The 26,231-nt window shown below is 39.1% G+C and overlaps 1 long non-coding RNA gene across 1 annotated transcript in view; it reads left to right on the plus strand.

The window, feature by feature from the left end:
- The window catches only part of LOC123608753, a 55,663-nt gene that overhangs the window by 5,414 nt on the left and 24,018 nt on the right, over positions 1 to 26,231 (plus strand). Inside the window, exon 2 of the long non-coding RNA XR_006717421.1 lies at positions 17,771 to 17,915. This is a non-coding gene — a long non-coding RNA (uncharacterized LOC123608753). The remainder of the gene's footprint in view (positions 1 to 17,770; positions 17,916 to 26,231) is intronic.

Genomic DNA, 26,231 nt, shown 5'->3' on the forward strand with positions numbered 1-26,231 from the left:
GGAGCCTGTTTCCGATTCTGTGTCTCCCTCTCTCTCTGCCCCTCCCCCGTTCATGCTCTGTCTCTCTCTGTCCCAAAAATAAATAAAAACGTTGAAAAAAAAAATTTTAAATCCTTCTCTTGATTTTGCTAATCGGACAATGACAAATATATGTGAGTCTGGGCCTGGTTACATCTTGAGTATCTTTAGAAACAAGTTTCTAGTCTCAGAAGTCTTTTGTTATAATATTTTTGGCCAGTATTTACTAGTCACATTCAAGGCATAGTACTGAACCAAAATAGTGATCAGTGAGAGTCTCTGTGGGAGGAGCCCACAACCATTCCACACAGCTGGCTCTCCGCATCACAGGTGCCCACTCTCCAAGTATCTCTGTGCCTCCATGATTATCTCCAGTGACCAGCTCTGGCTACCTCGATTTGCAATGTCCATGATGAAGTCTACAGGTGAGCCCATAGGAACTAACTGGCTGAATGCTTTTATCCTTTTTGTAAACCTTAGTGAAGACATGATCTTTTGGCCTTTTCCCTTTCCTTACCTTACCCCATCACACTATTTCCCACCCCCTATAGCAGGCCTGCACTCACACGTACACACGTGCACACACACACTCTAAATAAGCATTGCAGAGGTAAGATCCAGCAATCCAAGACCAGTGAGACTAGATGGAGAGCAGCTACTCAGCCTGCTTTTAGTCTGTGTCTTAGTCTGGTGTGTCTCCAACACTTGTATCTGGACTAGTATTGGTTCAATTCAATTTTAGGAGATTCAATTTTAGGAGAATGTAAACTTTATTATGTCTATTTAATTTATTACAAATTGAAAATATGACTATTACAACAATCTCATGGACATTACTTCTGTCGATGAAGATGGGTTTTTTTTTTTACTTATTTATTTATTATTTTGAGAGAGAGAGTGAGCAGGGGAGAGGGAGAGAGAGAAACCCAAGCAGGCTCCACACTGCCAGTGCAGAGCCCGCGAGGCAGGGCTCAAACTCATGAACCATGAGATCATGACTTGAGCCAAAATCAAGCATAGGACACTTAACCCACTGAGCCACCCAGATGCCCCTGAAGCTGTTTTTTTTTTTTTTTTAATGAGTCAATTAAAAAGATTAAGTCAATAAAAGTACAGATATTTTGAGAATAAGACAATATTCATGAAAATGTTTCATATATGACTAAAGGTTTTGAAATTCTGTCTTTATCTATAGAAGGAAAAGAGGCCTTATAGCTCACACACTGCAAGCCCAATTGAGCAGGAGCTTAACTGGAAGTGCAAGATAGTAGTAGATATGCAGTAGATAAATAAATAAATAAATCCTGTGAAAATCACAGGTTCTATTTCTAGTGCCGCCATGATGGAGGGACCTTAGGCAGTTGGTTAGTTAACCTCTTAAGCCCTCAGTTCCTTTACCTGTGTATTGGGAATAAGAATGAAGTATTATGAAGAGTAAATACAACATTCATCTAAATCACTTGGTCTCTGATAGAAAGTTAATGTCCATGCATGTTGGAGCTATGACTGGCTACACCAAGTTCATATTTTTCTGGGCATTCTTTTTGCTTATTTCCTTTTAGAAAGCTTGGAATTATAGCAGCTTATTTTAAATTTTTCCATTGAGAAATATAAATAACAATTTTCAATATCAGTGTCACTAACTGAGATTTTTTTCAGCATGAATTTTTTGACCAGTGAAGTGGTTCTTATCTGCTGATAGTAAGTTGTATCATCTATCTTTTTTAAAGTAATCACTCATTTTTCATATAATTGATACTTAAAAAAAAACAATTATAATTAGCCCTTACAAAGGTATCACTCCAGTAACCTTTTTTTTTTTTTTTTTTTTTTTTTTTTTTTTCCAAAAAATAGGCTTCATGCCCAGTGCAGAGCCAAACACGGGGCTTAAACTCAAATATCTGAGATCAAGATCTGAGCTGAGATCAAGAGTCGGTTGCTTAACTGACTGAGCCACCCAGGTGCCCCATTATTTCAATAACCTTTAAAGAATATTTAGAAGATATAAAATTTGAGCATTCTAGTTTTGTAAACAAAGATAATGGATAGACACTTATTTGAGTGTAAAGGAATTTTATTCCAATGTGTAGGGTTTTTTGGAAGTCATAACTTAAAATCCTCCAGTTTAGGATAAAAATGACTAAGAGAAAACAATTCTCAAAATTACTGTGTAAAATCATCTTAATTCTTTATTATACATAATTATTTGACATGTATTGTTTGCCTTCTAAAGATTCTCTGCTGATATTAGATACATAACTTATATAGGTAATGGGCAAAGTGGTAAAAAAGAGTCTACCAACAGAAAGGAAGGTGTTGAATAACAATGTGGTGGCCATTAAAATACACCAGTCAGCTGTTCTACTGCAGGAACTTGACCTCACTGCCCTAAAGATCCAGCCCTGCATTCACTAAGGTCACACTCCCCTTGGCCTGTCCTCAGCCAATGACAGAGAATGGCTGGGGCACTACTGTTGCCCATTCCTGCAGACATAGAACTCCTCTAATGGGCAGCTTTGGCTCCAGGACTCCTCATCAGCCTGACCAAAACTTTCTGAGAACTGTGCTACAGTCTGAGATTCTTCATACTCAACCCTCCTTCCTCCTCACTCTCCTTGCACACTCCTGAGACCTACATCGTGGTCTGAAGGCTCTTGCTACTTCCTACTTCCTCTTCTTTATCTTTCAGTGATATTTCCACCAATAAATTTCTGATGCATCTCATCCCATCCTAGTGCCTTCTTCTTGGTGGATAAAGACATGTTTGTTATTCAGATCACATGAATCTGACAGCTAGGAAACAATTTGAAGAACATAATTGAGGTTTTATTAGAAACTATAGGAAAGTTGTAGCAGAGCCAGCTTAGGGAAGCCACAAGGAATTAGTGTGTACTTATTTTTCTGAATACAGAAAGACTTCTTTGAAAGACCATCATGTGTGCACATTGTCTGTGGAACAGTGAGAAGCCATCTGCATCTTTAGAAAAGGTGTGGTGTGCTTACAGTGAGACAGAGACCAGCATCAAGTGCTGCCTGGAAAAGAGGGCTAAGTGTATCGGCTTTATGGAGAGAGAAAGAAGAGAACACGAAACAGAAAAAGTAAAAACTAATTTAGGATTCCTGTTTTGGTAAGTCAAAGAGATAACAGCAGTGCCCACTAGAAGAAGAGAAAGAAAAGAACTATTTTTAACTCACTGAAGAAGGGGTTGGGGAAAAGGGAAGAGATGATTCACTGAACAATGTTCACCAGAATTCTCCTAAGCAGGAATGTGTCATTGTTTGGGAGAATAAATTGATGAGGTCACATCATATAAGCGAGGCCATTGAGACTTGGATAACAAACATGTGTCAAAACATTCCAGAAAGGAGAAACTGGGTTGCATGGACAAGGGATGGGATGCTATTGCTCCTGAGATTAACAAGGATAGAGATGAGTGAAGAACCAAAGACAGGAGGAAGAAAGAGAGGGAGAAGCCCTGGGACTAAGTAAGGGGAAGCATCAGTGAAAATCCTCAGCAGAGGGTTCCTCAAAGCCTTGTGAGAACTCCGATAAGAGCACTGTTGCCTGTAGTTATTTGTGTTACGAGACCCCAAACCATTCCTTCATTCATCCTCTCTCCAGAAATTCATTAATGTCTGACTAAGCTACACATGCTTTTAGGGACTTGTTTTTGTTTGTTGTTTGTTCGCTTTAAGAGAAGTCAAAGCTGAGGAGTGGTTGGGTGGCTCAATCAGTTAAGCATCTGACTCTTGATCATGACTCTCAGGTCAAGATCTCATGGTTTGTGGGCTTAAGCCCTGCATCAGGCTCTGCACTGACAGCTTGGAGCCTGCTTGAGATTTTCTCTCTCTCTCTCTCTCTCCCTCTCTCCCTCTCCCCCTCTCCCTCCCTCCCCCTCCCCCACGCTCTCTTGCTCTCTCTCAAAAATAAATAAACTTTAGGGGAAAAAAAAGGAAAAAAAAAAAAGAGAAAGAAGTAAAAGCTGAGAGCCCCATCTGGGTCCACAGGGTAGAACAGAATCTCTAAAGTAGCAGAAACGTGGGAAGTAGATGTGAGCAGACTTCATAAACGCTTTAGGAATTCTCAGAACTCTTGAGAAGGCTTCTGACTCCCATGGCCATGAATTTAGGGCTGGTGGTATTGAGCTCATTTGATCTGGCTCATAAGAAGACAAGGTCCTGTTCGAAGTCTGGGTGACATTTACTATCACACAACAGAACTATAGAATTCTTGAATTCATCTCATATAACATCTTTGCTCTTGATAGTTAAGGAATTGAGGCATAGAAGAGGCTTAGTTCCTTTAGAAGCAGATCCTGAGAGGATATGAGCACAAAAACTTAATTTAGGAGGTGGGAAAATGAGACTGGAAGCGAAGAATCATTAAAGGGTGTATTTTCAAGCAAATTTCCACTGTATTCAGGTAGAATCAATATTGCTGACGAACTCTGGAGCCAGTACAGAGCAAGCATTTCAGAGTTATCCTGCCCAAGGATGAGGGAGCTGGATATTTAGCTCCTACCAATCTGTGGGAAGTGGTAATTTTCTAGAACGTCTAGACTCTCCTGTGCTGGGGCAGAACTCTGGGGTTCCAGAGGTGTGAGAAGGCTCTCAAGCAGAGATGCAGGTTCCGACAATCAGAAGTGTATCTAGCATGCATGGAAATATGATATGCCAGGGGAACTGGCAGGGCACTGACAGCATCTGCTACAGGACGGTAAAGAGACTCTCCAGGAATCTCACAGAGGAGTCACAGAGTCAGGACAGGAGACACAAGCATTGGGGTTGGAGGTGGAGAGTGGTAGGATCTGGCTGAGACTTAGACACACCTGGGTTTGAATCCCAGCCCTGTTCTCTAGATTCTGGGCAATCTTAGAAACCTACTTAGCCATTCTGAGCTTCCAACTGCCTCATTTGAAAACTGGGGATAACTAGCTTGCAGGGTTGGTGAAAGCTGAATACAGAAATATTTGTGAAAGAAATAGCAAATTGCCCAGAAGACACACAATAAATGGTGACTAATATTTTTTTTAGAAAGAGAGTGAGAGGGAGAGACAGCATGTGTGAGTGGAGAGAGAGAATCTTAAGCAGGCTCCTTGCCCAGCGCTGAGCCCAATGTGGGGCTCAATCCCCACCATTGAGATCATGAGATCATGACCTGAGCCGAAATCGAGTTGGATGCTTAACCAACTGAGCCAAAATGGTGACTAATATTAATAAGTATTATTTTATTAAATAAGATGATTTTGATAGGGTCATAATTAAGAAACAAAAGGGGGGGCACTTGGGTGGATCAGTCTGTTGAGTGTCCAACTTTGGTTCTGCTCAAGTCGTGATCTTGCGATTCGTGGGTTCGAGCCCCAAGTCAGGCTCTGTGCTGACAGCTCAGAACCTGGAGCCTGCTTTGGATTCTGTGTTTCCCTCTCTTTCTGCCCCTCCACTGCTCATGCTCTATCTCTCTCTCTCAAAAACAAATAAACATTTAAAAAAAATTTTTTAAAGAAACAAAAGTATGCCTTCAGCCATACTATGGGGAATCTCCCCCTCCTTACCCCTTGACCTTTGATCTCCACCCAATTTCAGTTATTAACATTTTGTACTGATTCTAGGATAGTTTGGTGTGAAATCAAACTTGAGTCTTACACTTGATATAGAACTAAAAACAGGACTCCTTTTAGTAATGAAGACTCCTTTCTTATATATTTAAATTGTCCAAGGATGATATAATGTTGATAGATGTTGAAGCTAGAGTAGAGATACGTAGGATTTGGTGTGTTATTCTTTCTACTTCTGTGTATGTTTGAAAAGTTCCATAACACAAAAATTCATTAAAGTCTATTCTAGTCCCATTAAAACTTTGAACTCACAACCAACATTTCTTAAAAATTAAACATCAGAAAAGTTAGACACAGATTTTTATAAAGAAAGATGAAACTGAAAAGAATTGTATTATTTTCTGCTTTGTTATTTTTGTTAGTTTTTAGAACAAGCTAGCCTTATATACGGGGATGTAAGCATGAATGAGTGCAATTTAATCAAATTACATTTGATGACAGTTCAATAAACAAGCATTTCACTTAGGATGGGAAAAAAGAAAGAAGAGGTATCTTTTTTTTTTAGTTCACAGGCCCCTATTTAAGGATATATTTCTGTAATGACTAATCATTAAGAGAAACAATGGACGGGGAAATGAACTTAAGATCAAAGTTAAAAGTTCTTCTTAGACTTTTCTCTGGACACACTGTATGTATTTTTTTGGTTTTTTGTTTGTTTGTTGAACTAGTGGTCCATATGCTTTGGAAAGTAACTTTACAGCCAGATCTACTTTGTTTTCTCAAAACCATCCTTTCCGTTATCTGGGTGAATCAGATTTTAGAATTAAATAGTGATTTTTCTTTTTTTAGTTTTTTTTTTTGATGTTTATTTATTTTTGAGAGAGAGACAGAATATGAGTGGGGGAGGGGCAGAGAGAGAGGGAGACATAGAATCTGAAGCAGGCTCCAGCCTCTGAGCTGTCAGCATAGAGCCCAACGCAGGGCTCAAACTCATGAACCACGAGATCATGACCTGAGCTGATGTTGGACACTTAACCAACTGAGCCACCCAGGGACACCTGTAATTTTTCTTTTTAATATTAAGTCATAAATAAATTACTAATATCGAAGGCTGAGATACCTGAAAATCAAGAAGGAGGGATAGTATGAGATACACAAAAATGAGAATAATTGTTTAGAATTTTTTCAGTTTATTTTCAGAGAGAAAGAAGTGGGGAGGGGCAGAGAGAGAGAGGGACAGAGAGAATCCCAAGCAGGCTCTGCACTGTCAGCACAGAGCCCAACATGGGACTCCATCTCACAAACTAAGAGATCATGATATGACCCAAGATCAAGAGTCAGATGCTTAACCAACTGAGCCACTGAGGCACCCCTAGAATTTTAAAGTTATTGTACAATATCTCTTACAGCAATTCTCCCTCTAAACCAGTTCTTCCCTCAGTCATATTATTCAGTGCCCAGCACTGTGGGAAGTCAACAGTGAACAAAACAGTCAAAACTATTGCCCTCAGGGAGCGTATGTTTTCCTGGGGAGATACAATAAACACAATCAATAAGTGAAATATATGGTATTTTACAAGGTGACAATTACTATAGAGGAAAAGAAAGTAGGGACGGGAGATCAAGAGGGTTGGAGGAAAAATTAATAAATACAACCACAGAGTGGTGGAGCAGTGACTATCTGCAGAAAAGTGCCCCAGGCAGAGGTAAACACAAAGTGAAGCCTCCTGCTAAGGGGCTGGAATGGTCAAGGAACAGCCTGGGGACCAGTGTGGCTGGAGAAAGGGAGAGAAGAGTAGATAAGGTCATAAATGTTGCTGAAAGTATGTTTCAGTGGAACATTAGTCCTTTAGACAATTTGGGAAATACTATAGTCTCTGTTCCTTTTGCAGAATCACATCATCTGCACGTTACATGAACTAAGTCCTGCCAAAAGCAATCTGTTTAACATTTATAACCCATGCAATGGACTGAATATTTGTATTCCTCCCAAATTCACATGTTTTAATCCTAACATGCAGTGTGATGGTATTTGCTGGTGGGGACTCTGGGAAGTGATTAGGTCATGAGGACGGAGCCCCCATGACTGGGCTTAGTGCCACAACCCCAGAGGACTGTCTCACTCTTTCTGCCATGTTGAGGACACAGCCAGAAGACAGCCAGCCGGCTGTGAACCAAGAATCAAGCCCTCACCAGCACTGAATCTGCTGGCTCCTTGATCTTGGATTTTTGGCCTTCAGAACTGAGAAATAACTGCTTGCTGTGTAAGTCACCGAGGATATCATAATAATTTGAACAGACCAAAACAACCCAACATTTCTCAAACTTTCCTGACCACAGGTCTCTCCTACATCAAACACCTATTTTTGGGATACACATTTTGAGAAAGATTTTTCTAGCTTATAAACTCTTACAATAAAGTGGATTCTTCTTTGTATCTGGTTAAATACATTCTCAATAAATACTTGTTGAATGGATCAACCCTCATTAGGCCACAATTACCTAATGCACAAGCTTATTGTGCCTTAAAGGAAAATGCCAAACTAGTCATTTCCTTTAGGTCCTGTTTCCATGTGCAGTGGGTGCATAAGCCTTCAGTCTCCTTTAGTAAACCTACTGAGCATGTTCCCTCCCCTGTCCTTTCCTGGGTGAGTAAGTTAGGAAGTCCAGCAGCCTGAATATACTCAGTTCAAGTGACTAGCAGATACTTCTGTGGCTCAGCCAATTCTGTTTTTACTACAGTCTTTTACTATAGTCTTTTACTCCAGTCTTTTTTTTTTTTCTTTTTTCAGAGAGAGCACGAGTTGGGGAGAGGGGCAGAGGGAGAGAAAGAAAGAGAAAGAGAGAGAGAGAATCGTAAGCAGACTCCATGCTCAGCACAGAGCCCGATGCAGGGCTTGATCCCACACCCCTGGGATCAAGACCTGAGCTGGAATCAAGAGTCAGATGCTCAACTGACTGAGCCACTCAGGTGCCCTGTTTTTACCACATTCTTGACCTGAAGTATCAGATACTCTCCTGGTTATTAAAGAATAAGCCTATCATTGTTTCCCCAATTGGCTTAGTCCCTCCATCAGCAAGGGAGCCCCAGAGGGGAAAAGGAGGAAGTAATGGAATTTGGCAAAACCTCGCACTAACAATAGGCACTCTTCATTCTTCTCCTTCAGGCACAGGTAATAGATAGTTAATTTATGTGTACCATATATCCACAGTTTAAATAATTAACAATAAACTAGAAGTGCTTTCAAGAGGCTTATGGAGTATATGTACTATTTCCATTTCTAAGGACATTACATTTATTTCTGAATAGTTAAGAAATTTACAAAATAGCAGATACCAATTTAAGTCCTGAAGAATGACCTCTTGTTAAGATAGCAATAACTGCATGAATATCCTTTTTTTTTAATTAATTTTATTTATTTATTTTTTAGAGAGAGAGAGGACAAGAGGGGCAGAGAGAGAGAGAGAGGGAGAGAGAGAATCTTAAGCAGCCTCCATGCTCATCACGGAGCTGGATGTGGGGCTCAATCGCAGGACCCTGTGTTCATGACCTGAGCCGAAATCATGAGTTGGATACTAAACTGAATGAGATACCCAGGTACCCCAACTGCATGAATATTCTTAAAGCACTTAGTGCTAGCCCACGCCTCCTTTGCTCACAACTGGTTATATATTTACTAAGACTATTCCATTGCCAACCATCTAGGGAATTCACATTTCCCCAGGGGACTACACTCTTCAGCTGGTTTCATGTGTACATAGTTTGTAAAAAAAAAAAAAAAAAAGGCATCAATTAGTATGGACTTCAGTAGCAAATATCATAGCTCTTAGCAATGTGTCACCTGTGTGACTTTTTTGTTTGTTTCAGCCACAGAACTAAGAATATAAAGTTATGTATATGCTTGTATTGTGTGTGTATGTTTTATATATAAAACTAGGAAAGCATCAAGGCTTTTTGCATTGACTGTTCCCCGACCAGTCTTTTAAAATTTCTGACATAGGAGCCTTGTCTTCTACTAGAATTATTTCTAAATAAAAATGGGAATCTAAGTTTTCCTTCATCAATGTACTCCTCATAGAAATTTTCCTAGGTTCATGAAGTGGGGCAGGGCATGTATGAGGATGTTGATCGATGGTTTGTGGTAGTGGAGAGTTGAAGATAACCTGGATGCTCATCATTTGGAGAATTAATGTTAAATGTAGTAGATACATGTAATGAATTACCACACAGTGGTGAGAAATACATGAAAATGTACTGTTAAGTGAAAAATGTGAGAAACAGTACAATACTCCTTATGTAAATTAAAAGCACATACCTACAAACAGCACTACATCCTTCTCAAAGTCCTATATCTATTCAAAGACATTTTTAAAACATTAAAAGTGACTGTCAGACGTCCAGGGCTTGGATCAGCTGGGGTCCTCGGGCATCTTTCTCAGGCATCTTTCTTGGGCATATTTCTATGTAGTCTCTCTATATAGTCTTTCTTTTTATCTGGTTAAATAGTCTTTATAGTCTTTCCAGTGTGGTGACCTCAAGATGACCGGACTTCTTACAGAGTGTGCTTTCAGAGTTATATAGTACTGGTTCTCAAACTTTGTCATACAACAGAATCTCAGGAGGGGTTTTAGAAACACGTATGTCTGAGATACACCCCAGAGTTTCTGGATTCAGTAGGTTGGGTCGTGGTCCAAGAGGTTGAATTTCTAACAAGTGCCCAGGTAATGCTGACATTGCTGATACTAGACTGACACTTTTTGAGAACCAAGCTATAGAGGAAAGCATCTGAAAGCTCAGGGAGATAGGACTCTTGAAATGCTTTGAGCATATTCAGTATTTTCAGCCATCTCCTAACCATACCCCTCCAAGAGGCCTCAAGGTCCCCTTGTCACCAAGGCATTAAGAAATGCATTGAGAAGGGGGCATCGCCATCTTCCATAGCCCTAGGGTAGCTATCCTGAGCAAACCATAGATGATGGCAGAAGATGCTTCAGTGGATTAGGTTCCCTGATCTCAGTGACAAAAAGTAGAATTCCAAAGTAGTAGATGCTGGTGATGCCATCACAAGTACTTGAACCAACACATTAAATTCAGAATTCCATGTGAACACACCATGGCAAAGAATTCAGCCCAACCAAGCCTTCTAGTTCATCCTCCTCGAGTAAGTGCCATTAGAACTCATTCCCATAAATGTTCCTCACACTTCTGACAATAGAATTTGGTGAGGTACTATAACTGTTGCAGCAGAAATTATGTCCTGATATTTTTTATCTGGACCGTGTTGTGATATAACTCTTATATGCAAACACAGGGACAATAAAAAATAGTGAGGGGATAGGTCCTAACAAGAATCAGTATCAGTTTGTGCAACAGATGCCTAAGGTGCAGTCATTGAAAGACTTTGATGCAAAATTAGGCAGATTTCCTGAAGAGCAGGAGAGGACTCCTCTGCCAAAGGAAATTCTCAAAGATTGGAGGATTTATATCTCTCAGCTTCACACGTATCTGCCCAAATATCTATATCAACCCCCTTCTTGCCAGCACCCTTACTTTAATATGAGAGATCAAGTAGAACAGAGCATTTCATTGATGTTGCAACTCTGCAGGCCTTCTAATGAGGCCTTGGGGCTCAGGTTCAGCCATATTTACTCTGCAACCTACAGGAGAGGAAGGACTCTTTCAAAGTTGCCATGGAGGCTTTTTGATTCTCCATGCATGTTCTCAGCTGGACATTCATAGTTTTCACTCCTCTTTCTCCTTATGTACACCATCTAGGAGAGAAGAAGTCAGCTAATGCTACTATCTTTATTATCATTATTGATCATACATGATAACATTTTCTTCATAGTGATAGCTAAGATAGAGTAGCAGTTATGTGGAGCTGAGACCAAAGATCTGGATACTCTGGCAGTGGCTACAGACAGTAGTGTTGCTATCTGGGAATTGAACCTTGACCTAGCCAGGTGGGGAAGGGAAGCTGGGAAGCCTGGGACTCTATGGTGAGGCCAGTCTGTACCATGAGGAGCTGAAATGATACCATGTTAGGGACATCATTTGAACAGAAGCAAACCCTTTCCACAGGAAATCTTCCACACTCCCCAAATTAGATCCACAGGATTCCCACCTATTAGGATCAATCAGTGGGATTATAATCCAAGAACATCATATGAGAAAATAAACTACAATGTAATGCCAACAAACAACAGATTTTGAACCCAAGGATTACAGATATTAGAATTTTATTAAGTCTAGAATATGAAGTAGTTACACAAAGAAGGTCTAAAAAATGAAGAATGACTCACAAATATGATCAACCAAACAGTGGCATTTTTAAATAACTTGTAGAAACTGAAAATATATTTGTTGAAAAAAAGACCTCAATTAATTATTAAATAGCAGATTGTATACAACTGAAAAGCACCTGAGGGCTAGCTACTGGCTGAGATTGATGCAAACAAAGTGTTCAGAGTTCATCATAGAAAAACAGGAGAGAAAACATGAACAGGACTATGATCGTTCATTTTATGTGTCAACTTGGCTGGGCTGTAGTACTCAGATATTTGGTTAGACATTATTCTAGGTGTGTCTGTGAAGGTAGTTTTTAGATCAGATTAGCATTTATATCAGTAGACTTTTAATAAAGCATAATATGGGTGGGTTTTATCCAAACAGTTGAAGGCCTTGATAGAAAAAACTGACCTCCTTGATGAAGGGGGAATTCTGCCAGCAGACTGCCTTTGGACTCCAACTACAACTCTTCCCTGGGTCAACAGCTTGCTTACCCACCCTACAGATTTTGACTCTCCAAGCTTCCCTCTCCCTCACTTTCTCTCTCTCTCTCTTTCTCTCTCTCCTACCTCCCCATGAGGTGTGTGGGGTGTGTGTGTGTGTGTGTGTGTGTGTGTGTGTGTGTGTGTGTATACCTCCTATGGGTTCTGTTACTCTAGAGAATCTTGACTAATAAAAGGACACTAAAGAATTGGGAGAGTAGGGGCACCTGGGTGGCTCAGTCAGTTAAGCATCTGACTTAAGCTCAGGTCATGATCTCCCGGTTTGTGAGTTCAAGCCCTGCATTGGGCTCTGTGCTGGCAGCTCAGAGCCTGGAGCCTGCTTCAGATTCTGTGTCTCCCTCTCTCTCTGCCCCTCCACTGTTTGTGCTCTCTCTCCCCCCCCCCTCTCTCTCTCTCAAAAATAAGTAAACATTAAAAAATTTTTAAAGAATTGGGAGAGTTAAATGAGAGAGCTTAACATATATAAAATGAGAGTCTTAGAAGAGAATAGATATAATAGAGAAGAAGAAATGTTTAGCAAAGTACTAACTAAAACATTTCCAGAATTGATTAAAAACATGGATCTACAGATTAAAAAACATACAAGCAGTATAACAAGTAACAAAAAGAAACCCACACCTAGATACATGGTAGTAAAATTACAGAACACTAAAAACAAAGAGAAGATCTTTAAAAAGCAGAATTAAAAGGAACACAAAGGAACAGCGATTAGAAAGACACATACTTCTCAATAGCAACAAAGGATTCTGAAGACAGTGGAATAATATCATAGTGGTGAGAGGAAATAACCAACCTCAAAATTGGTACCTAGCAAAACTATTTAAGAATGCAAGTGAGGAGCACCTGGGTGGCTTGGTCGGTTGAGTGTCTGGCTCTTGATTTCAGCTCAGATCATGATCCCAGAATCTTGGGATCAAGCCCCATGTCAGGCTCCATGCTGAGCATTGAGCCTGCTTGAGATTCGCTTCTTCTCTCCTTTTGCCCCTCTCCCAGTCTCTCTCTCTAAAATTAAAAAAAAAAAATTTTTTTAAAAAGAATGCAAGTGAAATAAAGACATTTGCAAATAAGCAAAATCTGATAACTTCCTACTAAAGGTGCTACTAGAAGATGTAATTTGGGAAGAAGGAAAATGATACTACAAGAGGGGTCTAAGATTCTGGAAAGGGTGGTAAATTAATAAAATGATAAACATAAATATAAATCCAAACAAAAAGTTTCTCTATAAAATAATGATGATACTTTATTTAAAAAAAATTTTTTGTAACATTTTACTTTAGTTTTTGAGAGACAGAGAGCAACAGAGTATGAGCAGGGAGGAGCAGAAAGAGAGAGGGAGACACAGAATCCAAAGCAGGCTCCAGGCTCCTAGCTGTCAGCACAGAGCCCAATGTGGGGCTCAAACTCATGAACCATGAGATCATGACCTCAGCCAGAGTCAGACACTTAATCAGCTGAGCCACCCAGGCACCCCTAATGATGATAGTTTCTAATTTTAAATGCTTAAAAAAAAAAAAAAAAGAACTAAAATGCTGGACTATATTAGTATACCAGACAGGGAAGTGATCGGAGTTGGTATGATAAGGTCTTTGTGTGTACAGGAGGGAGGCACATTGCTCTTATCTTAAGAAGGATAAGTAGGGGCGCCTGGGTGGCTCAGTCGGTTGGGCAACCGACTTCGGCTCAGATCATGATCTCACAGCTCGTGAGTTTGAGCCCTGCGTTGGGCTCTGTGCTGACAGCTCAGAGCCTGGAGCCTGCTTCAGATTCTGTGTCTATCTCTCTGCCCCTAACCCACTTGCATTCTGTCTCTGTCTCTCTCAAAAATAAATAAACATTTAAAAAAATTAAAAAAAAAGAAGGATAACTAATTATTTTTCAGAGACAAACACTAAATGAATGAAAATAATGTATAAATTCAGCATATGTGGAGGAGGAAAATGGAATAAGAAAAAAGCAAAAAAAATAATTCCTAACAACTAAAATCAATCTGTCCAAAACAAATAAGGACAAAACTAGAAGCACAGAAGTGGAACAAAAATAGATGTCAAAAAATTAAGATGTAAAGATAAATCCCAATATACCAATTATCGTAACAAAAAATGTAAGTGGTTTAAATCCAATAGCTGAAATATCTCTTTCTCTCGGTGCTCTTTATATCCCTATAGACTTAGGGATTTTATTTATTGAATACATTGTAATTAATTATATCCTCATTTTTTTTCTTTTTTTTGGTGCTCAAATTATCCCAAAATTTGGCCTATGGGAGTTTCTTCTGGCTGACTTTTGTATCTTTTTGACATCATCCAATTAGTCTTTGAGTGTTTGCCTGCTTTCTGTCATAAGAAAAAGGGAAAAGTCAAAAGAAAGTACTGCTTTACAGAAGAATGCAGGCTAATAAATGCAGTACTATAGCATTAGAATAATCATCATTTTGTGATTCCCAATGTATTATCTGATAAGGGGAAAATTATAAAAACCATTACATATTGGTGAGGAAAAATATATTCTCAGAGGGCAAAATTTCATCCCACTGATCATCTAGTAGTGAACAGAAAATGTGGGTTCATCATGGAGATTTCCAGGAGATAGTAAGAATTAACTTGTCATTAGTTGTGTCATACCTGGTGCAGTCAGATCATCAGTATACTGTATCACCTATGAAGAAGTCCTACCAATAATGTTTAATCTGATTCTAATTAAGCATTAAGACACAACTTCTGGGGGAGCCTGACTGGCACAGTGAATTGAGCATCCTTCTTTGGCTCAGGTCATGGTCTCGTGGTTCCTGAGTTACTGCCCCACATTGGGCTCTCTGCTGTCAGAGGGGAGCCCACTTCATATCCTCTGTTCCCCTCTCTCTCTGTGCACCTGCCCTGCTCATGCGCTCTCTCTCTCTCTCTCTCTCTCTCTCTCAATAGTAAATAAACATACAAAATTTTAAAAATAAAAAGACACAACTTCTGGCCATCCTCCTGCCCCACCCCCACCCCCACATGAGCAATGGTTGATTACTTCTACAGACCAACTCTCACTCTCCAGCAATGGTGAACCACTTCTAGAGACCACACCTATCATGCCCACACCTTTTGCACTGGCAGGTATTTCTAACAGACTAGCTCTGATCACACCCTCTCATAAATTGCTTCACCACTGGAAGGCTTTTGAAGAGGACTTTCCCTCTGAAGAGGTCTGAGTCTCAGCCTTGGCAGTGAGAGGTTGTGGGGGGCTAAGCACCTGCTACTTCTGGACTTCTCACTTTCATCTTTCACTTCTTTTAGTAGATAACTACCTTCTTCTACTTAATAATTCTTTATGTTAAATTTTCCTTGTTCAAATAATTGGTGTGATTTCTCTTCCTGGAAGTACCCTGACTTATGATACCATATAAGAAACAAGAGCAGTATTCATAATACACGAATGACCCCTACAAATCAATGTGAAAAATACAATATAACAGAAAAATCAACAAAAAGTGTATATAGGCTTTTCATAGAAGAATAAAATTAATGTCCAATAAACATACAAAACATAAAAAATGTCCATTTCATTAGCATGTCACTTCACAGTGATGTTGGAGAGATGTTAGATGCATGGAAACACATGTCACTGGTGAGAGGCAGTCCAATTTGGCAATATCTCTAAAAGATGAACATTGTTATAGCAGGTGGCCCAGTAGTCTCACTCCTGACTATGTACCCAAGAGAAGCTCTGGGCATATACCCACCAGGAGACACAAGAAGTCTCCTACCTCAGTATTCATAATAGAAGGTAGGGAGGAAAAGGAAAAAAACAAATGTCCATAGAGATAGCAGCAGCATGGATGAATAAATTGTGGTGCATTCACATAACTGAATATCACAAAGATGTTAATATGAACTCTGAAAAATGCAACACAATTGATTACTTTTGGAGATATAATATTGAGTGAAGAAAGCAAGTCCAAGAAGATCGCTTACAATATACTACTATGAGCGTTTTAAAGTTCAAAAACAAGCAAAACTGAACAATGTATCATTATGCATCAGAGACATATGTGTTAAAACTGCATTAAGCACATAATATACATTGAATTACATGTCAAATAATGTATTTTTTAAAAATAATAAAGAGACATATAACAACGCTCTACACAAGGCTGTGATAAACAGAATGAGTCACACACACGATACTCTGCCCAGAAACGTAAAGAGAGTCAGTAGTAATAAATGACAATGATGGTGTGAGTCATGGAACTAGACTGAACTAGATTCTTTTTTACCAAATCCATAAGCAAAAATCTGAAAATGATAAATTAGCAAGAAACACATCAGCATTTTATTTTGAGATAAAGGTGGAAAGGAATGCGGGAGGAAGGGGGAAACATTAACATAGTTGCATTTGTAGAGTGGGATACAAGGAGGAGCCAAGGCTTGTTACCCTTCATCCTTGTCCTTCCGTGGGTTTGTTTTTCTTTTTAAAAATAACTTTATGTATGGGCCTTAATAAAACATTTTTAATTGTGTGAAAAAAAAATTAGAAAACCATGAAAGAAATGCTTGGGATTAGAGTGTAGACAGCCTGGGGATGGGAGTTGGAGTCCTGGAGATCAGGAGCACCGGGCGCTGGAAGACTTGGATTCTAATCCGGACTCTGCCACCAAAGGGTTGGGTTCCTTTGGTAAGCAATTAAACTTTCTGGTGAGACCACCTCATCAGTACAATGTGAGAGTTTGACTAGGTCATCATCAAAGTCCATTCCAGTTCTAAAATTCAATTTTTCTACTATTATTCAAAGTAGCATTATAAATCTGACCATAATGTTATCTTTTTTAATGTTTATTTATTTTTGAGAGAGAGAGAAAGACGGTGAGAGAGAGAGAGAGCACACGTGCGTATGCGCCCACACAGAGGGAGAAGGGCACAGAGAATTGATTTGGGCTCAGACTAGTGAAACCTGAATCATGACCTGAGCTGAAGTCAGAGACTTAACCGACTGAGTCACCCAGCATCCCCCCTCGTAATGTTATTATCTTTTAGTGAGCACTCACACGGGCCCTTCAACACCATCTCTGTTAGACTTTCCATGCCTGTGGCCATGGGAACATTTGCTGAAAAAAGTCCCTTTATACTGGGGATCTCCCAAAAGTAATGGGAGACAGCTCCCCTTGTGTTCTCTGCTGTAAGGCCTGTCAAGAAGTTTGTTCTTGGGACAGGAAGGAAGGAGGGCTTGGAGACGCAGAGTGCTGCACATAAGTCTACTTCTCTTCAATCTCCCTGACTCAATATTAGAACTCTTTTATCTTGCTGGAGGAACAATTTAGTTGCCTGTTCCACACCTCTTCTGCTTCACACCTGGATTGTACACTTTGAAATTCAAGGCTTAAGAAAATAGCACATCCTACATTAAGGTTTTTCTTCTTTCTTAAGGTTCTGGAGGATCTACCTACTCTGAAATCACTACCCCACAAGAGCAATGGTCTCAGGGGAGAGAGTCTGTCAGCCTGGAGGAGTGAGTGCACCCAGATACCAGGTGAATCCTCACTCTTGCTGAGCCAAAGAGACTGAGGCACAAGTAATCCCACTATTGACACTTCAACAGTACTCTCCAGGCTCCACTTTTGGCCCATCTTTTAGACCTATTTTCATTTGAATTTTCCTAACAACAAAACAAAACAAAACAAAAGCACTCATGGTAATTCTTGATTCTCAAAGAAAATTGAGGGTTTGAATTTTAAAATTGAAGTTAATCTTTTATATCAGTATTCCTGGTGAATCATCTGCCACAAACCATGTACTGTACTACTTATTGGTTATGTTTATCATTCTATTCTGTATCCTTACAGGCCCTGGGTACCAATAAAACAAAATTATACCACTCAGAATCACTCTGGGCAATTTTAACTCAGCCTTCTAGGATATTTTGTTGTTTGGGTTGTTGTTTTCATATTTCTAATCCCATTAGAAGTTGTGATTAAGTGTGCCTGTCTAGCTTCTATTTCTTTTTTATAACCATGTCACCTAGAGTGGCTTTTATGATATATTTTTCCCAGTGAAATTTAATTATATGAGCTCATGGTTATAGTTTAGAGAAAGCTTATATGAGTGACTAACTTCAACCAAACTACACGAGAGTCATAAATCCCTACAGCCTATGCTTGGGTTATGAGAGAAAAATTCATGGCAAGTTGTTTTTGTAGTTCATCCAGATTGTAGTTGATTTTGTCAAGTCTACCGCACAAGCAATTGCAAGATGATAAGGATCTATTATTTTGAAAGTGAAGCCATCATGGTTTTGATTTCACTTCATTTAACGCAAGTATTTATCAGACGCTTGTTTATCAGATGCAGTGCAAAGGATTGTGGGCACTGTCAGGGTACCAAAATGAGTAAAACAGAATGGCTGCTTTCCAACATGGGAAGCTTTCTTCTAAAGCAGATGAAAACAAATGCTATAAAGTAACAAAACCAAATATGGCGGCAACATGGAAGGAGAGAGGCTTCATTTCACCCCAGGGATTTTGGTAGGCTTTGGGGAGGAAATAAGATTCGACTGCATCCTTGAAGAATTGATAAGAACTTCAGAGGAGAATATGTACATGAGATAAACACAGACTTCAACAAAGAGAGTTAATACTCTTAGTATAGAAATACATATATACCATACAATTCATAACGTGTATCACAAATATAGCAAAAGATTACCATCTTCAATATATATGTTAAGAAAAACCCTAAAACCCCCAATAGAAAAGCAAGTAAAAAGACATATTTACAGAAGAAAAAATGTACATGATTAATAAACATAAGAAATATGTTCAAGCTCATTCCTAAACAAGGAAATGCAAATTCAAACAATTGCAATTTTTTAAGCATTTCAAATTACAAAGAGTTTTAGAAGATACTGTTCAGGACATACAAGATATAATACAATGGGCATTCTTGCATAAACTGCTATAACTTTTCTAGAAAACAATTTCATAATATAAATTAAGAGCCACAGAAAGTTTATATCTTCTGTCCCCCCAAATAATTCCACATCTACGATTCTGTCATGAGGAAATAATTGAAGTATGTCTAAGGTTTATGTGCAATGATTTTCACATAAAAATATCCCTAAAAAGGCAGAATGGTTAAGTTATGCTATACATTTCTGATGAATTATCAACTCATACAAAATGATGTTTGGGAAGAATTTTTAAGGACACAAAAAAAGGCTGATGATTTATTATTGAGTGAATAAAATAGGATACAAAATAGTATCTACAGGATATTTCCAGCATATATCTTGGAATACACATGAGAGAGAGAAAAAGAGAAAGAGAGAGAGAAAGAATATACAGAAATGAACCAGAGTGGTTATAATAGTTATTTCTGGATGAAATTGGATTTGTTTTCTTCTCTACATTTTATTTTCCATTTTCCTCAATTGAGCACATAATGCTTTTATCATTAGGAAAAATAACTTTTTCAAATGAATTCAGAGCCCTTCTATCCTTTCGCCTTCCAACAAACTGTGCAAACAAAGCCACATGTCTGTGACAGTGCTGGTTTCCACCTTGGAATGAACGTTACCTTTGCAAAGCTTTCAGCATTCATAGCACTTACCCAAATCAAATCCAAATCTGCCCTCTGCTGCTTCTACTTCACAGAAATTTCTCTCAAGGCAAGACCCCTAAATTATCATCAGAGTTACTTTACTACTCCACACCCTAGGCCTTTTATTGGAGAATTAACACAAAAAAGAAAAAAAAATGGGACCTTGATATCACTTTATAGCCAGGAATTACCTCAGCCAAAACCTTTTTTCTTTAAATTCCAATCTTCCATTTGTGCAAAACAGATCAGTTGCTTATATAAATCTGAGTTTCCTATATCCAGTCTATTTAGAAGGAGAGATACCTGAAATCTGTGACACATGCACTGAAGTTTGGCCCTATCCAAATAAACCTTCATCATATATAAACACTAACCCTTTTAAACCAGAATTAAAGAATGATGGGTAGGGAGTAATTCCCTATATTTGAGGGAATCCCATAAATCTAGAGTAATCTTATTCACTCTCAGTATTTCTGTTAGATTCCATAAGACCAAAAAAAGTGCAGATGTTGGATTACAAAGTGTAAAAGAAAGAAAGAAAGAAAGAAAGAAAGAAAGAAAGAAAGAAAGAAAGAGAGAGAGAGAGAAAGAAAGAAAGAAAGAAAGAGAAAAGAAAAGAAAAGAGAAAAAAGAAAAGAAAAGAAGGGGGGGGCACCTGGGTGACTCAGTCAGTTGAGCATCCAACTTCAGCTCAGGTCATGATCTCACAGTTCATGAGTTCAAGCCCTGCGTCGGAGGGCTGAAGGCTCAGAGCCTAGAACATGCTTTGGATTCTGTGTCTCCCTCTCTCTCTGCCTCTCCCCCACTCGTGCCCCATCTCTCTCTCTCTCTCACTCTCTGTCTGTCTCTCTCTCTGTCAAAAATAAACACTAAAATTTTTTTTAAAAAATACACCCTTCATGGAGAAGGGTGTATTACCTTCACAGAAAACAAGAGCAGGTGCATTGTTAGTGTTTGGACAGAGGCCAATATTGGCTAAAACTACATAGCTGGTAAGAAACCCAGTCCAAAGCCTCAAACATGAAGTCAAAATCACCTAATTTTCATTAATTCGATCCATGTTCTGCCACAGAACCTATCTCACTGGAGGTCAATTCTACTTGGGTCATTAATTCCATCCCAGAGCTTCATCAGAAAACAGAAGGCATTCATGGTACCTGGAGGAAGAAGTCCTCTAATACCCCTTTTATCAAGGTTGCTGCAGGCATCTTTATTAATCATGTCTGACATGATCTGTTAATCTCTTTGATTGTATGCCTGGAGTAAGACACAGGAGTCTCCCAGGAGGCTGGCAACTGTGGTACTGATGACCTCACCTCCATAGGTTCACCTTGCAGCCAGCCCAGGAACTACCCAGAAGCTCTGAGCCCCTCCTATTCCCTGCTCTCAGGGGAACCTCATTCCAGGCTGAAGAAGTTCCTTCTTGTCTGGGCTTATCCATGCCACTCCGCTTCTTTCCCCAAACACTACACTCCCTCTTGTATTTTCACAATGAGCCATGAAGACCTATTATACCCAGAGCCTAAATCTTAAAATCTTAAAACTAGTTTCTCCTTCCTTGGTGGCAGGAAGGGTTGACTCTCTAGATTCTCCTGGATGCTGAAGGAATATTTCAATGTATGTTTCTAGGGCATCAACAAGAAAACAAAATAATAGGAGTATGAAGTGTCCAAATTGAACAAGTCTGAACATTCACATCCCACACTCTCCACGTTTATTTTCTCAAGTCATTTATGTGTATGTGCCTCACAATCAAATTATACCAGTTACACATTATTTTCATCCACTCATTCTTTTTTCTTCCTCAAACCATTTTCAGGTGCCTGAAATACACACACTTTCACACCTCTTCTCTGTTTTACCAGTTGAAGCAACTTCGAGAAGAGATATTCCTTTATATTTTACCCATGTAAATCTTACCTTGTTTCTTTTCAAGTTATTCTAAATTCTTGATGTCTCTCTACTTCCATTCACTATTTCTAGTTTCTTTTGATCATCTTATGGAGTTGGGAAGTGCTGTCAGGATAGGAGGTCTAGTAGGGATGATGTCTTCCTGTCAGTATCCTGCCCTACAAGTCCTTCTTGAAATGCCCCAATATTCTGTTCTACACAAGTGATGAACTCCCTGAGTCAAAGAGAACAATGAGTTAATGGAGGTATGCACCCTCTCGCAACCTAACAAGATTGTGCCTTCTTGCAGTAACTTTGTGACCTCTTCCTACCATTAGATAACTTCCATTCCCCTCTGGGTGCTGAGGACTGACTGGCCTGAGAAATGTCCCCATGAGGACATTCATCATTCAACCTTGAAAGACAAACAAATTTTGGCATTTCAGTGTATCCAATACACTTCTTTCTACAGAAGGTATGTCATGAATGACACTTTTAAGGCTTTCTAGCTTTTCATATTATTTATGGTGTTAGTGAAGGCAACTGTTGCTGTAACAGAAACCAACTCAAGGGCAGGACAGAAGCCAAGAATCCACAAGCACACATGAATCTCTCTCATTCTCTTCTGGGCTTCTTCAGTGCATCTGCTGGTTTCTTGCCTCTTGGTACTAGGTCCCTGGGTCTTTCATTTTTCCATTCATGGAGCAGCCCCCACTTACAAACAGCTGCTTCCTGTTTTTGCTGTTGTTGTTATTGTTGGCTTTACTAGCAGAATCTAAGTGGGTTTTTTTTTAATGTTTATTTATTTTTGAGAGAGAGAGCACACGCAATTGGGGGAGGGCAGAAACAGAGAGACACAGAATCTGAAGCAGGCTCCAGGCTCCGAGTTGTCAGCACAGAGCCTGATCTGGGGCTCGACCTCATGAACTGTGAGATCATGACCTGAGCTGAAGTCGGATGCTTAACTGACTGAGCCACCCAGGCGCCCCTAACTGGTTATTTTTAAAGATTCTTGCTTAATTTCCACAATATTCAGAAACATTTGGTTTATTAAACCAACCTAGGGTCCAAGTTTTGAATCTGAAATAATTTTTCCCTTTTTGTTCACCTGTTAAGATTTTTTAAATAAAAACTTAAAAACCAAACAAACCCTCAAATGCAGTAGCAGTATGCATGGATTTGTTTCACCCATACTGAGTTTTAAGCAAACAACATAGCTCTTCTCAGGCCTACTCCACTCTGGCTTAAATGGAGATGACTTATTTCACCATTATTAAAGAAGTGAAAAGATCCTAACTAGATAGGATGGGGTATAGCTTTGATTGGCACTTCTAATTTAGTTCAAGGAACCCAAACAGCTGAATCAAAGGTAGACCAACTCTCCATTAAAGGCAAGTGTCCTCCCTCCAGCCGAAGCCAGCCAGCCCAAGTGAGGAGGAGGAGGAGGAGGAGGAGGAGGAGGAGGAGGAGGAGGAAGATGCCTGGAGCAGGAAGTTACAGCCTGGGGGGCTCTGGGCAAAATCTTAGGGAGGATTATTTTTCTTCCTCATGTTCAACTGCTGTGTTCCCAGCCTCTCTTTGTTTCTTTCAGTCACGTCTAAATCTGAAAGATGCTTTGGGGCCTGGAATTTAAATTTACCCTTAATTTCCTAATGAGTTTTGCCTTAGACTGAAGCATAAGTGTTGATGCTTAGCATGATAATGAAGACATAATCATTAATTGGAGGAGAACACAGGTAAGATGCTTTATGTTGAAAGAGATGAGGGAAGAGAGTCTGGATACTGTGTGAAGAGACCAAGGGTATGATCTGGAATGTGAGGTTAAAATACAGCCTGAGAGGGCTTCCGCCCAAACCTAGAAAGTATCCCCATTTCTGCTAAAGAAATACATCCAAGCAGTTCTTTTGCATCCTACATGAGGTTCCGAAATAGGGATGGCTTTGCTGTAGTTCACAAATAATTTGAAATGTAAATGCCTTCTCTGAAACACTGTGTTTCCATCACCACCCATTTCCCATTAATGCAACCATGGCTTCCACGACAAGTATTCACAGACTTCTCAACTAGTGAACAAGCCTCTCATTCTTGCCATGTTGCAGGTTGGGAGGCTGCTGGAGCTGGTGGTTAGGTTCGTAGGCTCTGGAACCAGACCACCTGATTTGTCCTGCTGGCCCCTCCATGTAAGCAGGGCAAGTTACTAAACTTTCTGTGCAATAGGCTTGTCTTCTGAAAAGTGGGAATAAGAGTAACAATGCCCAATTCACAGGAGGTTCAAAGAACTTCAACAAACATTCTTCAGACAAGTGCCTAGCAAACTCTAAATTCTTGCTGCTCATAAATATCGCTAGAAATTATCTCACAAAAATCAATGAACTTTTACATACATGAGGAAAATTTAAAGTTTGACAGAATAGAAAAAAATTATAAATCTTGATTTTAAAAGTAAAAATCACCTTTTACAAGTTGCTTTGTGGCCCAAATCTGGTAAGAGTTAATGTCTGAATTACATTTAGGGCTCTCATAAAGAAACAGTAACCCTTGCCTTGTTTTCAAGGTCAGTGTATTTTAGAGAAATAAACCTCTTGGCGTCAGTCTGAAGGGGAACAGAATATGCTCCCCCCAAATATGTCACTTTGGCATATCAATTATTTTGAATTAAAGTTACTTAAGAAATAGCTGGTTCAAGAAGGACATTCTGACCTCCTTTGTCCTCTGAAAACAGGAAATAATATCCCAAGTGAAAGTTACCTTCCCTGTACCAGGAAGAAGACAGGCATCCTTATCAGCAGAACAGAGATAAGCAATTTAGGGCCAAGAAGGCTGTGTAAACAATCCTTGTTACTGCCTTACTAATTTATTACCCTAAATCCAAATCCCTTTGTCTTGTCTATTCTTCACAAAGTTATTGTTTCTTTGTCTAAAAGGTATACAAGCTGCTTGATCTAGTCCCTTCTTTGAGTCTCATATTTTTTATGAACTCCTGTACACACAAAATTAAATTTGCTTTTCTCCTGTTAAGCTGTCTTATATCAGTTTAATTACTAGGCCAGCCAAAGAACCTAGAAAAAAGGAGTGAAAAGTTTTCCCCCTGTACAAGGTCTTTAGTGGCCACAATTTCTTGTAACCTTGAAAGACAGGGTGAAGCATCCTCTTCACCAAGTCATCCTGGGTCACGGGACTCACTAGCCAGTTCTACAGCCAAGCATCTGCAGGAGCAAACCTATTACTTTTTTTCCCTTTTTCTTAACTGAGATAGATCTGCCGTGCTGACTGGATACAAAAATTTCAGTTTCATCCAGTGTCAAATATTTTAGGCTTATAAAAGCATGTTTTACAAACAGAAATTCGGTTAAGTCTAGAGTTACGGTATCAAAAAAGAGGAAGTTCCCATCACCTTTGGTCATTAAAAAGCCAACATATTGAATATTTGGGAGCTCTCTTGTCTTTTACTTTATGGAATGAATGAGAGGATAACTTCAAGAATGATGAGGCCATGGGACATGTAAATTCAATGAGAGAACACACCAGAAAAGGAGTTTGGAGAGAATCCAAGAAATCTTGGTATGGAAAACATGACACCAGAAAAGAAACTGGTATTTACAAAGATGGGCAGCTTGGTTATTAGATGTAGAATGTAATTTCTATTAATAATAAAAAGAAATATTTTTATGTTATAGTATAATTTTAAAAATTGTTTTACATAGGTCAAAACTTAAAAAGGTGAAAATGAAAGCAGATGGAGATGTTGGAGGATGAGATAATGAGAGAATGCTCTTTTTCTTTATTTTTGATCTTATCTGTTTTGGACAATAAACTTAAAAGCATAAAAGTTATAGGAAAATATTGTTTTCCCTTTATTAATTTGAATGTTGCTTAAGGCATCTCATTAGCAAAGAACTGAATTTAAATTTAACTGGAAACATTTCAATGCTGACCACTAAAAGTCTTCCTAATTGAAAATGGATCTGAGAATTTGAAATAGCCCTGAAGGATTCAAAGAGTACCCCTTAAGAGTTACATTCAATTCATCATTTCAGCAGGTTTTTAGGCTATACGTGCCTCCAAGGGGCTATACATTCAAGGGAAAAAGTGAACTGTCAAACTTAAAAGTGCATCTTAATTGCTTCAGAAATAAAAATAATTTTAGAAAATAAACATCTTTGGTTCCCAACTACTAACATTAAAACATCTATTTTAAATGTCCTAAATTTCCATGTCATTGGTTTAAAGCTGATCTTGTCAGCAAATAAACATTGGGAACAAATACAATACATTAAGACTTAGGAATCCAATGGAAATCCAATGGTAAAGGTAGGGAACATTCAAGAGATAAATTACACATCAGCAGAGAAAAGTGACTCTATCTCCCCCTCTTAAATCGCCATGAACCTTTCAGCCCTGA

The sequence above is a fragment of the Leopardus geoffroyi genome, chromosome B2, assembly GCF_018350155.1.
Source record: "Leopardus geoffroyi isolate Oge1 chromosome B2, O.geoffroyi_Oge1_pat1.0, whole genome shotgun sequence".
In the NCBI taxonomy this organism is placed as follows: Eukaryota; Metazoa; Chordata; class Mammalia; order Carnivora; family Felidae; genus Leopardus; species Leopardus geoffroyi.